The 13,491-nt window shown below is 47.3% G+C and overlaps 1 protein-coding gene across 9 annotated transcripts in view; it reads right to left on the bottom strand.

Moving 5' to 3' along the window:
• Nucleotides 1–13,491, bottom strand: part of Nmnat3 (nicotinamide nucleotide adenylyltransferase 3) — a 112,456-nt gene that overhangs the window by 85,603 nt on the left and 13,362 nt on the right. For 5 of the 9 annotated variants that reach the window (XM_029481511.2, XM_021171975.3, XM_029481512.2 and 2 more), the window contains exon 2: nucleotides 8,023–8,198. The exons of the other annotated variants lie outside the window; for them this stretch is intronic. The gene's annotated coding sequence lies outside the window, so the exon portion shown is untranslated. The remainder of the gene's footprint in view (nucleotides 1–8,022; nucleotides 8,199–13,491) is intronic. 9 annotated transcript variants of the gene reach the window in all.

Here is a 13,491-nt window from a genome sequence, read left to right as displayed (position 1 = left end):
CCCATGCCTGCCCTCCCATCCCCCACCCGGGAGGCTGGGGACACCTTAGTAGAGCTAAGAGTGGCTTTGCTTTCCTGAGAGCAGATGCCTCTCTGCCCTTTCTTCCCTGACATTTGAATGGTAAAATAGGAAGAAAGTACTTTCCCCTCCCCCACCATCCATTCTGAACTTTGAATCCTTTTGTGTCCTGTCCTAAGGACCTGCTGCCCCTCTGTGAAGCACGTCCTGCCCTGGTTCAAGAAGGACAAAGACAAGGAATGTCTCAAGTTCAAGGACCTGCAGTTTCACAAATGTTACAAATGATGAGTGTTACTCTGTCACATTCTGTGTCTACTGCACGTTATAAAGACACATGGTGGGGTGAACCGGTCCCTAAGAAGTCATCTTGCAGATAAGATGGGAATGTTTTTAATTTTTAAATTCAAGTGCAAAACAATATCACAACTCTCAGTGGGTCTCAGAACAGAAAGGTGCTCTCAGGGGGTCGGGTGGTGGTGGTGGTAAAAACATCATAATTTTAAAAACTGTTCGGCTAAAAAATAACTGAAATCAGAAGCTATAAAATGGTTATGTGAACCGAAGCCATTATTTTCTAAGTACCTAACAGATCACTTCCCAGCAGGCTGGTGGTCACCATCTTCCTGAATCAGTGACAAGAATGGAAACATCTACACTAAGGGGCCAACATCTCTTACTGTGTCAGGTCCTTGTGGTCCTCCTTCTACCCTAACTTCCCTGCCAGCCCCCTTCTCTCCCCAGCCCCTGATGCTGGCTGTCCCTCACTCATGACCTGCCAAAGCTCAACATGATAACTTTGTTCTTCTTCATTGACTCTACTCACGGCACACTCAGTGGACACCCTGTCTCGTGCTGTCCCCATGCAACTCTGAGACCAACACATGGTTTTTATATCCATGGCCTTCAAGGTTGCACACTGAAGGTGTTTAATAAACGCTTGTTGAAGAAATGACACTATCATCTCGGACCCTTTTTCATGACGTATCTTGCCTGCAGCTGCTTGCTTCCTTCCCTTCTCTGGGGTTCTTCTCTCACCTGGAAGGCCCTGTGTTCTTCAATGTAGTTACATTGACTCCAATTTCCTATGAATGACAGCATCATTACCTACTCAGTCACCTCAGACACGACTTGTCCTAGGATTACTACTGCTGAGACGGAACACCATAACCAAAAAGCAAGTTGGGGAGGAAAGGGTTTACTTGGCTTACACTTCCACACCATAGTCCATCAATGAAAGTCAGAATAGGAGCTCAAACAGGGCAGGAATCTGGAGGCAGGAACTGGTGCAGAGACCATGGAGTACTGCTGACTAGCTTGCTCCTTGTGGCTTTCAACCTGCTTTCTTATGGAATCCAGGACCACCAGCCTAGGGATGGCACCACTCACAATAAGCTGGGGCCTCCCTCATTAATCATGAATTAAGAAAATGGCCTACAGCTGGATCTATGGAGGTATTTTTTTCTTAATTGATCCCTCCTTTCAGATAAATCTAGACTATGTCATGTTGATATAAAAGCATTCAATGCAAATGACCCTTTGTCAAATCGACACACAAACACATCACTGCTAAGTTTCAACCTTTCCTTTTCTTGTTTATTCCCATTACACATTATTACAGATTTTACAATATAAAACACTTTACAATCTTAAAAAGTCCCACAGCCTTACAAATTCAATACTTTTAAAAGTTGTCTCTTTAAAAATATTCTCTTTTAAAATCCATTTTTTTTATAAAACCCCCCAAATATCTCTCTCTCTCTCTCTCTCTCTCTCTCTCTCTCTCTCTCGTTTAAAGTCTCTCAACTGGGAGCTCCTATAACATCAAAAATAAATTAAGTAGTTTCTTACTTCATGAGGGAAGAACCAGGACACCATCACAACCTGAACAAAGCGAAACTCAACTCCAGCAGTATAAACTCACTACCAGTTATCTAGGATTCACTCACGATCTTCTGGGCTCCTCCAAGGTGCTTGGGTCACTTCTCTAGCTCTGCCCTCTGCAGCACACATGGCTTGTCTTTTCCTCCACAACTGCTGCTGTTCTTGGTGGTCACCCCATGGCACTGATAACTGGAAAATTGCTGTGGTTCTCAACTGAGCTGCACTTTCACCAACAGCCTCTCCCTGGAACTCTCTTCAGGGACCCAAGCCCTGTCACTCAGTACCGAGCCTCAGATGCCCCCCTTTCAGGCCTTCATAACCAGTACACCTTGGATGACTTCTATACTACCAAGTTTGGCCGCCAGCATGAGGCACAACTTGGCTGCCTCTGGAACACAGGCTCTGTGTGCTGACCCCGAGGAAACACTTTCCCAGAAGGTCACACCTCAATGATGCTGGTTGCTTCTAATTGTTGCTAATTTCTTAGTTCCAGCTAGCCAGTATCAATCGTCCCAGTAGCACAAAGGTTTCACTTCAATGGTGTTGATTGGTCTCTTGCTAATTGTGGCCAACTCTTCAGCCCCAGCTGATCCAATTGGAAGAATCTTAATTCAAAATTGCAAATGGTCCTGACAGAATCTTTAAACTCCCCTGTGAAACTTAACAACTCAGGCCTCCACTGTCTGCACTGCTCTCAACATTCTTATCTTCCAGTCTCCTACAGAACAGTTTATGGCCTTTCTAGCCCAAAGTTCCAAAGTCCTTCCACAATCCTCCTAAAAACATGGTCAGTTCTGTCACAGCAATACCCAACTCCTGGTACCAATTTGTCTTAGTTAGGATAACTATTGCTACAATGAAACACTATCATAAAACTATCCAGAACAGTGTTCTTGCTTATTCTCAATGCATCCATACCAAGTCATGCATCCCCATTCCGGGACCCGGCTCTGCCACTTTCATTTCTACATGCCCCTCGCCCATGCCAGGCCAGGCTCCCTTTCCTCAGAAGCTGTGGCATTCCACTCTTTTGTGCAGTCCCTCAACACTGTTCATCACCTCTTGTTCCTAGTCCAGAGTCTAAGTAGAGTCTGAACTGGCTCTGGTGACCCCATGTAGTCCCAGATTCCAGTTAGCCCCTCAGGTCCACCCCAGTGACGACTGTCACCCATTGAACAAGAGAGCAGAAAGAAAAGGGCAAAACAGAGAATCCTTTAAAAAGCCTAAGGGAACTCTAGATTCAAATTAAATGGGCACGAGAATGTCACTGGATCCTGGGCCAGGCTGTTGTGTTACACCAGGATGGGACTTCCACAAACTATATTCATCAGCAACTCCCCATTTCAGGCTGAGATGGAGAAGTGACCAACAGAAAGGTAAGCGATAATTGGCCAGAATTGTCTACCTCCAACCATCCTTCTAAGCCCCTAGAGGGGTGGAGGTGAATGAGAGGGTAGGTCTCCCTACTTTGATTCTTTCCATAGTATTCAATTCAATGCTCAAAATTTCTTTCCTTCCATGCTCCCAGTTCATCAGCTTCTATAATACTGAATAAGGTTGTGTGACCACATTAATTAAGTACAACTGGCCCCAATATATTTTGGAACTACAGATTTGCCTGGTAAGTATGGGCCCACATGGTAGGAGTAGCAGGGTGTGGGCAGAGGGCTCAGCTTACTGCCTTCCCATTTCTGTGCCCAGCACAGAACTGGCACAGAGCCTTGGCTTGGAAACGCTAGCTGAGTGGAAAACATGCCACAGTCCAGCTTGTCCCTCCCACCCCCAGAACTTCTACTGCAGATCCAGGCTGGCGACCCATCCGTCTACATCTTGTTTCCATTTACCCTGTATCATGAGAGCAACATGTTCTAACTCAGACCCAGAGTGCTATGATATTCCTGGGCAAGTGGGTAGGGACCAGACCACAGCAGTGGCTGATCCTTGCTAGTCTGCACGTCAGCACAATGGAGAGGAGGTAAGGTATTGGAACAAAGACACATGAGATCTGGCTCCCAGCTCTTCTCCCTCCTTGTGGTCCAAATTAACTTTTTGAAAGCTAACACAGCACGGGGCTGGATTGGGACAGTGAACAAGACAAGTGTGCTGGCCAGATATATGTCACCTTGGCATAAGCTAGGGTCATTTTTAGAAGAAGGAACTTCAGCTGAGAAAATGCCCCCCACCAGACTGGCCTGTGGACATTTTCTTGATTTATGAGTGACATGGAAGGGCCCAGAAGGTAGTAGATAATTATACCTCTGGGCTGGTGGTTCTGAGTGCTATTAAGAAAGCAGGCTGAGCAAGCCAGCAAGCAGTACCCATCCATGGTCTCTGCCTTAGTCCTTGCTTCCAGGTTTCTTCCCTGACCTCCCTATATGATGGGCTGCGATCAGAACATGTGTGATGAAATACACTCTTTCCATCCCAAGGTGCTCTTGTTCATGGTGTTTTTTTCACCAATAGAAATCTTCACTAAGATATTCTAAGTAGGAAATTGAACAAGGATGACTCTGGAATGCCCCCACTTGCTGTCTTATGGGTAAGATGCTCAAAGCAGGAATCATGGTGGACCATTCCTGTCCTTTCCACGGCTCAGAAGGAGAAGGTAAAGGAGGCCAGATGAAGAGCAACCTATGTGGTAACAAACTGATGATAGAAATAAAGGCAAGTGCAAGCCGGGCGCAGACTGAAAGGGAAACATATTGCTCCCTTACACATGGGCCCAAAACTGGAATAGGAAAAGGATGAGAAGCCAGGCCACAGACAGAAGTGCCCCTTACAGACAGGAGCTGAGTGTCGGGAACCATCAGGGAGATTGAGCTAGGCGCTGGGCTTCAGAGCAAGAGCCAATTCAGTAATAGGACTGACCTCCTTTGGATGCTCAAAGTATTTGTGAGTCCTTCAGACTTCTAATAATATCACAAGAAGAGGCGAGCAACAGACACATTTGCTGTCCTGATTACAGCAGAGCGGTGGGAGGCATTCACCACCCGATTGTCCATTTGGCTTGAAGACTGAACAGGGGTGCCTCATGATTCATTTCCCATCCAACTCAAAGGGGAAGAGGGACACAGAGGCTCTGCACTGCTCAACTGGTTATGGAAGGCATTGTGGGACTTATCACCAAGTCCTATCAGCTCGTTCTCAAAGAAGGACTTAAAACTTAGTTCAAAGTCCTTAGCTGCTATTAATTAGCTTTTCATATCACAAACTTCACAGGGCACCTACCATATGCCAGGAGCCAGAGGGTAAGGTGCATCCCTGCCTAGCGGCTTGTCTGTGTTAGTAATAGGTAGAAAGGCCGACTTCTAGAAGATCACACACAACACAGGCTCGCAAGAGCTGGCACAAGGAGAACAGAGGGAGTCTGGGTCCATGGAAGAGGGCCGTGGCCCAGCTGGTTTGAGGGACAGTGGCCAGGAAGAAGCAAAAGGTGCTGTGAGTTCTGAAGGATGTGTAGGACTTGAGGCACGGTGTTGGTAAAATCCGGGAAAGCAAGAGGCTCTAGGGCAGGCTGGGATGGTAAGAGGCAGGCATAGTAGTGAAGGTGGAGAAAGGGCTAGCGTGCCAAGGTTAAAGTTGATCCTGGGGGCAGGGGCCGGTGAGTCTTTTCCTAAGGGTGTGGTCAATCGTCCAGTCCTTGCCTGAGGCTCCCCTGAACAGCTGAGTCTCTCCTGGGACACCTTCTTTATTCACTGCTCTGGAGGCAAAGGCAGCTTAAAAGCCTCATTAGCAGGCAGGTCTCCAGCTAACAACTACACCTGCCTTCCCTCCCATAATGCCCCCTCTCAGAGGCCACAGCTCTGTACAATTGCATTCTAATTTCAAGAAGTGATAAACATATGCTCATGTTTCCATTTACAGGTTTTTGATTATCAGCCTGGCATCACAGCTGCAAATTACCCGTTTTCTATTATAATTATTTTTACTTCTTCGGATGAAGGAGGAGGGAAGCATTGTTAAATTACTGAAGTGCTCGAGCCACCGAGGGAGGGAAGATGCAAGCACAGCCGCATCCTTTTACCCAGGGCAATAAAATAGTAAGAGTTCAAACAATGCCAGGCAAGCCGTGGGCCATGCTGCAGCGGCCTTCCGGAGGACTGCATCTGCTCAAAGCGATCTCTACCTTAAACCTGGTTCAGACTGCAGAGAGCCAAGGGCTCGGCTGGTGGCAGGAAATGCAACTCCAAGAACAGCTCATGAGAAGCTGGGCTGCAGCTGGGCAGTGGTGGCACATGCATGCCTTTAATCCCAGCTCTAGGGAGGCAGAGGCAGGCAGATTTCTGAGTTTGAGGCCAGCCTGGTCTACAGAGTGAGTTCCAGGACAGCCAGGGCTACACAGAGAAACCCTGTCTTCAAAACTAAAAGGAAAAAAAGAAAAAAAAACGAAGAAGAAGGAGAAGAAGAAGAAGCTGGGCTGCGGTAGGTGACAAGCAAGCTCTCCCCCTGACTACTGGGCACTCTAGTTTATGTGTTTCCTGCCCCTCGGGGAGTACTTTAAAGATGACAGCATCTATAATTCAGATGCATGCTCCAATGCTTAGTCATACTGTGATTGGAACCACCCTGTTAACTGGCATCAGGGCCTCTTCCCAGCAGGTCTGGGGCAGGGCCATGTGTGAAGGGGGTAGCTGGGGATGGGGTTGAGGACAAGCCTTGGTTATGGGTAGGAAGCAATGAGATCAGGTCAAGGGCTGAAAGTGAAATGATCCTACCACAGGTCACTGAAGACCTACTGGCATCTCAATGGCCCATTTAATTAGCATGTGACCTTAACTGGAGAGTAGACAGGAACGAGAGAGAATGTGCTCTGAAAATGGCTGGATTTGAAAGTGCAGCTCTGCGAAACGATGCTAAGTGTGGCTATTCCTGGGATGGCTGGCTCATGAGGAAGCTGCCTCTGCACACAACATCCCAGTCCCTAAGGTCTGTGTGCACCTACTTGGTCCTGAAAGATGGTAATGAGTAGAGTTCACACAGTCCCTGGTCTCAGGTTATGCTTTTATTAGGGATGCAGGAAAAGGCGGTTACACCTATGGTAACAAAGATGAACTACAGCCATAGAAAACACGATAGTAACAACAGTTAAACAGCATGGTCTCTAAGAGGTACCTTTTACGGTTTTGAACTCATATTCTGTGCCTGGACCTACGCTGCTCTGTATACTATCTTCACTCTGTGCTAACACCACACAGAGAAAAACTGTCAGGTCCTCTTGTTTCTGATGGGAACTCGGAGGCCAAGGCCTGGTTCAAAGATTCATTCCTACAGAGCATATGCAGCTCCTGTGGACCTGAGGGACCACTTACTCTGGAGGTGATAGGAGCCCTGAAGAGCCCAGACTGCTCACCCAGCCCCCACCACTTCGCTATTCACGATAGGCACATTCGTTTTTGTCAGAAATAACAGATGTAATCGGCACGTTAACAGTCCTTTAGACATCAATCATAAATTCTTCCCTCAGGAGCAGCTCACGCTTTGCAAAAAAGTAAGGATGGTACAAGCAGGCAAGCGCTTACTGAAGGTGGATCCCAGGATGAGCCTCCCCCAAGGGCACAGACAGGGGCATCTGTGGCTTCCCTCAGGGTTGTGTCATGGGAAGGGAACTGTGGCCTGTTGGAAGGATGAGTCACAAGAGGTATCACACAGAGGAGTCTGCAGTGTAGAAGGCTGTTGTGGGAGTCCGACATGGAGGGCTGTGACAAAGAATGGGCCCTTAATGTGTCCTGTGGGAAGTGTGAAGATGGTACGGAGTGAGAGCAGGTGACAGAGATATACGCTTTTGTGGACATGATGTCGTGCACAGTCAATAGGATATGTTATGAGAGAGCTGTGAGGATGTAAGGGACTCTAACATGAGGGAGTTTGGCTATATATGGCAGACATGTGGTAGGTGTACTGGAGGTATGTTATGGTCCACGGTGCGGTTGTAATGTGGTGTGCCGTGGATGTGTGCTATGGATGCCCTGGATTTGCTTCAGCCAGGTGAGGTAGCTGCTAGGGTTCAGTGTGGTTCCCTGGGCAGTGCCATGGTATCAACTGTGCCAGGATCATTTTTTTTTCCCAACCTTCCTAGCCTCCAGCCGAGTACACAATGCCCTGATATTGTTAGCCTTGACATACCCTGGGTTTAGGAGAGGCAGGAGGACAGTCTCACTTGTGACGACTGCTTGTGTGGCTCACAGCTGGCATGGCTTCTTCTCTGCTCCTTCTCCAGGGTTGGCTCTCCAGGTGACCCTCCCTGGGGACCCTCGAGGACTCAGCACAGGTGACAGAAGGAGGTGACAGGTGGCATTTTCCTGTATGAGAAACCCAGCAGTAGGAAGCTCAGACTCGGGGATGCCCTGCCCCCACCATACACCAGCTCTTCTTGAATGACCCTGCCCTATATTCCAGGTTCAGCCTTGGTCTCTGGCCTACCTAATACCTGCAGAGTCATCCTTAGCATGACTTACTGGGAGGCCCGTGGGTGAAGGACTTGTTTGGAGTGTATGTGTCAATTCCCACCAATCTGATGACAAAAGATTTTCAAACACACAGCCAAGTTCAAAGTCATATCAAGAGAACACCTGCCTGCCCATGTCCCAGAGTGTACAATTCTTAGGTTATTACAAATTTGCCTCCTGCCCTTCCTTTGATCCAGCTCAGTTCTTTGATACATAACAACATTAGATGCTGACAGCGGTGCTTCCAGCTCTACAGACTGCATCCTCTCCCCAGCTACACTCCTTCTCCTGCCTTTCACCCATACTGTGGAATGTCACCGTTCTATGAATGTGGACAAATACAGCCAGACCTGTCAGCCCAGCCCTTCCCACTAGCACACAAAGCATCCCTTTACCCCAGAGACCTGATGTCTGTTCCATTCAGTCTCACTGTCCCCACCCAGAAGCCACCGCTCCTGCTTTCCCATCATGGGTTTGTCCTTTAGAACCTTAAGCAGAATCAAAATCATACACTTGGTCCCATTTGTTTGCTTTCACTTGGCATGATCCATGAGATGGTTCGAATCCACAGTTTGCTTTTTTACTGCTGAGTGGCATCCCATTATTTGGCTATTCGATATTATGTTCTTACTGGGCAGTTCCCCTTTTAAATAAACAGTGAAGGTTTTGACCTATCGGAGGCCATGCTGAAACAGTCATTCTTACTTTGTGGTCTGAGGCAAACCAGGTGTCTGTCAGCACAGCCCTTCCAGGACGAGGAACACAAATGGTGCTTGTCACAGCTTTGTGAGAGAAAGGAGACTGAAAAGCACCTCCAGAGTCGAGACTCCCAGGAAAGAGGGGATGACCTTGCAATGCCAACAGGCAGCTTGTTGGTACTGACAGTTATCTTCCATGTATGACCCGTGACAAGGAAAAAAAAAAATCACAAGGAGTGGTGCGATCTAAGGTGCAGATTTGTGGACCTCAGGTGGGGGTGTCTGAAGTGTAGGCAGCTTCCTGCAAGGCAATGGCTGCCAATGTCTGCTGCACAACAGAAACCCAGGGCAAACTGGCCCTGCCTGGGCCCTGCATCAGGAGCCTTTCGTATCTCTGACCAAGTGCATTCGGCTAACAATAGCTACCGAAAGCTCCCAAGGGATGCTAATGTACACGCAAGGAAGCAGCAGCTTCCGAAGTCCAGCAGCATCAGAATCTGCCGGGCACTTGTTCGGAATGTGATCCCAAGGTCCCGTTCCAAGTCCATTCAGTCAGGAATAAGGGCTGGGGTCCAGCAGTCCGGAGCTCCACAAAGCCCCCTTGTAATTCCTATGACTGGCACTGCAAGTCACTGCTCAAGTGGTTGGTGGGGCAAGCCCTAACTGCCATCTCTTACTCACACCCCAAACCGTTGCCGTAGGAACAGTCCAGCCAAGATGTGCCAGCTCCACCTGACCCTACCCCAAGAGAAACCTTCTCCCTGGGATAGGGAAGATGGGCAGGTGTCAGCTGAGCAGCTGCTGGCCACAGGATGGCATCCTAAGGCCCACTGTGTCTTAACTACAGTTAACCTGCCAACCAGTTAATCAGCCCTCAGGAAATCGAGTGTTGACCATAATCTTATATTCACCATGATTTTTTGATTAGCAGTGACCTCCTTCCACCCCATTACCCTTGTTAATTGAGAATTGACTATGCAGTTAAAAGTGAATGTCTCTTCCACTAACAGAGCTGTATCAGGTTCATTTTACAGTCCCTGACCAGCTCAAAAAGTGTGATGCATCCATTGATGTATGTGTCTGAACGATTCATCTCCCCAAGAACTTAGGGAGTCACCGCCAAGGTTGCCTGGTATGTGTTCCTGTGCCAGTGACTTAGAAGTAAAGAAAGGAATTCCACTGAAGGCTAATGGGGGGATGCAGAGCCAATCCAATGTTTGGGAGCCTGCCTGGCCTTTTGGTTAGCAACGATCTCTCTATTCAAAGATGCCCCAACACAGGTCTTTGATTTATTTGGTAGAGACCCTGGCAGAGTTGTTAGCTTACAGTTACAGAAGATAACAAAAGTGGAACACTCGCAGGGCTGTGCCTCTTCCCGCTGGCTATTTTGATAAGGGAAAACACAAATAAGAAGAAGCTACTGGGAGATGGGAGAATCTGATTATCGCTTCCAGGGCTATGTCTGAAAAATGAACTTTCATGTAAAACCGATGAGATCGCAGGATCTCTCCCCTTCCAAAAAAGAAAGTACAAGGAATCGGAGATGACAAAAAGCAAGGCCTGTTAAAAACAGTGCACACCCTGAGAAGATGTCTGACAAACTATGATGATAATTCTTTTCTGATACCACCAAGCAGCAAGGGAATAAATGTTGCTATAGAGGAGCAAGGAGCCGCCCCTCCTTGAAGGACAATGATCTGCCGTCTAAGCACCAGGTGCTTTTTCTTTTTATATCATTCAGGACTGACTAGAAACTGCTCACCCCTCGCCTGGGCACCTGGGAGACCTGGAATTGAGTCCCTCTGGTGTCTCACCTCCCTTTAGCCTCCCCTCTCAGGCCAAGTCCTACCTCTGCCCCCAGCCACCATCTGACCCACAAGGTACATCTTCCACTATCACAAAGCAACTCATTTTGTGTGTTTCCCCTAGATTATGGGGCTGTGTTTACTTCGGACTGGGTACATAGTAAGGGACAGAGAATGGCCCTTACAATGTTTTATTATGAAAAATTACAAACATACAGAAAATAAACTGTACAATGAACAGCACAAACAGTTTATTTGCTCCTGAAATATATTAAAGTCATTAAAAAATTTGTGATTTTTTTTGTGTGTTTACTTCAAAACCACATACTTCCTAAAATAAGGAAATTTTCTTTTATCTTTATATAATGTACACACCTAACAAAATAAGTTATTCACAAAATTTTCCAGTATTATCTAACATGAGTTAAATATTACTGTATGCCTTACATAAAATAAAATATAGATACAGTCGCCATTGATTGCTAGTGAACACTGGATATGACTTATCTCCATAAAGTCCTTAAAAAGAAAGTGTGTCACATCCTGTCTTATCTAGGTTCTATCATTCCCAGATGCAGGAAAATAGGAGGGGCCTCTACTGAGGGAAGGGAGACAGTCACTCACTGGTACAGGCTACATTCAAACACATGCTCACAGGTCCTGTAGTTGGCAGTAGAAGATAGGACACTTGTCTCCCCCCACTAACACATATAAGTGACCAGTTTTATCTAAAAGCGAACTCTCAAGCCAGGCACATATAGCTGGTGACTCCAGTGTGACCTTGAGCATGTTGTCAGAACTCTTGGGAGGGAGTCTCTGGCCAGGCCTTTCAATGTGAAAAAAAAAAAAGTCCTGTTTCAGAACACTGTCATGATGGGGTTAACTGAGACAGCAAGCATCGCTGGCATTAGCAGATATCCATTGCTGGCATCAGCAGGTATCATAGAGCACTGAGTACCTGGGCCTCCCTCCCAGTCACAGCTGCACCAAAGTCCAGGGCATAACTATGAACCCACCCGGTGTGCCCTTCCATCTGACCTGGCTCAGATGAGGGCATCATTCCCCCTCCCCGCCCCCACTCCCAACCCTTCTCTCTCCAGCTAGAACTTTCAAGGCTTTTTGTCCCAGAAACTGGGAGTCTTGGGGGCCCCTCTTTGTCTCTTCTACCCCTCCAAGCACACTGCATGCACACAGACACAGTCCCCTGTGCTTCAATCTGTGCTCTTCTCCACCCTCAGCTTAGAGGGAAGGAAGGATTAAGGTTTCTTTGCACAATCAAAAGGAAAACAGAAAATCAAGACAGAGAGCAAGCGGGGCCAAGAAGGTTTGTTTGTTGATAGTCCTCAGATCAAGGTAGAAAAGGCTCCTTTCCTATGAGGGGCTTTAAGCAGGACCTTCTGATTATACAGATTTTCTAACAGACACAAGTTGAAAAATTAACACAATAATCCTTTTCTGGCCTGCATCTCCCCACCCAGGTCTGCAATTCAGTACTTTCTAGTCCGCATTCAGGTTTGGAAACACCACAGGGCATGTGCCTCCCGGTGTGTGGAGTGCCACCTGCCTCTGTTCCAAACTGCTGTGCCACCAGCCCTTTATTATTCTGGAATTTCCAACAATCAAAACGGTTGACGACATCCACACCTAAAACAAACAAAACCAGAAACAAAAGAAAAGAAAAATCAAAACAACCTAAACCCTTGGTCCAGGACTGGATGCATGAGCCCTGCAGGACAAATCAGAGTTCCTTTTTTATATGGACACTGGACAAAAGCTTATTATGAAGCCAGGAGCTGCCACATGCTGAACTGTAGAGAATGAAGCTTCTGCAGGAACCAAAAGGCAGGGAGGGCAGGAGTCCTGTGTCCTCTAAGCACCTAGAGCCAGCCTTGCCTGAGGTTCAGGGAAGAGTCATCATCACGTCCCTGTTTCCGCTTCATCTAGTTTGAGTGAAGGTTTTACTTCTGACAACAGAGACTCCTGCCATCCACGTCCACCGCTTTCCCAGAGAGTGTTAGAAGGCAATGAGCATGGCTGTCGATCTTCCCTGTGGTTACTCAAGTCTGCTCCCCTCACTTAACAAAAACAATGCATGGTTCTTTATGGATGCATTTCCTAACAGAAACAACACAAGCATATGATTTAAAAATGCTCCCTCAAGAAGCAGAAAACCTGCATTTTGCTGGGGTTTTAGAGGACAGCAATGCATCAATATTTTAGGTCTTCCGCTTCACTGTCAGCTACCACAAAGTTCAGTGCGGTGCTATTTTGCACTAGACAGGCAGCCAGGGAGGCATCTGGGTTGACAAAGGAGGCTGTATCAGCACTGATCTTAGTCAGGGCTTGAGCTGCCTCTACCCCATGCACGGGAACCAACCAGTTTCAGGACCAAACAGAGGAAGGTGTCGCCCAGGCCCAAAGTGTTACCTGTTACTATGAGAGACTGTGAAAAACATAACTAGAGGACAGGCTGGAATCCCTGTCTTTGTTAGGGTTTCTGTCGCTGAGACAGAACACCAAAAACAAAGGCAACTTAGTGATACAGGGTCTACTTCAGTTACATGTCCACACCACAGTCCATTCTAGAAGAAAGCAGGGCAGGAATCTGGAGGGAGGAGTGCCACTTACTGGCTTGCTCAGCCT

Source organism: Mus caroli, unplaced genomic scaffold, assembly GCF_978045245.1.
Source record: "Mus caroli unplaced genomic scaffold, Mus_caroli_1 scaffold_11, whole genome shotgun sequence".
Taxonomy (NCBI): domain Eukaryota; kingdom Metazoa; phylum Chordata; class Mammalia; order Rodentia; family Muridae; genus Mus; species Mus caroli.
Note: the sequence above shows the minus strand (reverse complement) of the source record. Positions and strands in the feature narration are given on the sequence as shown.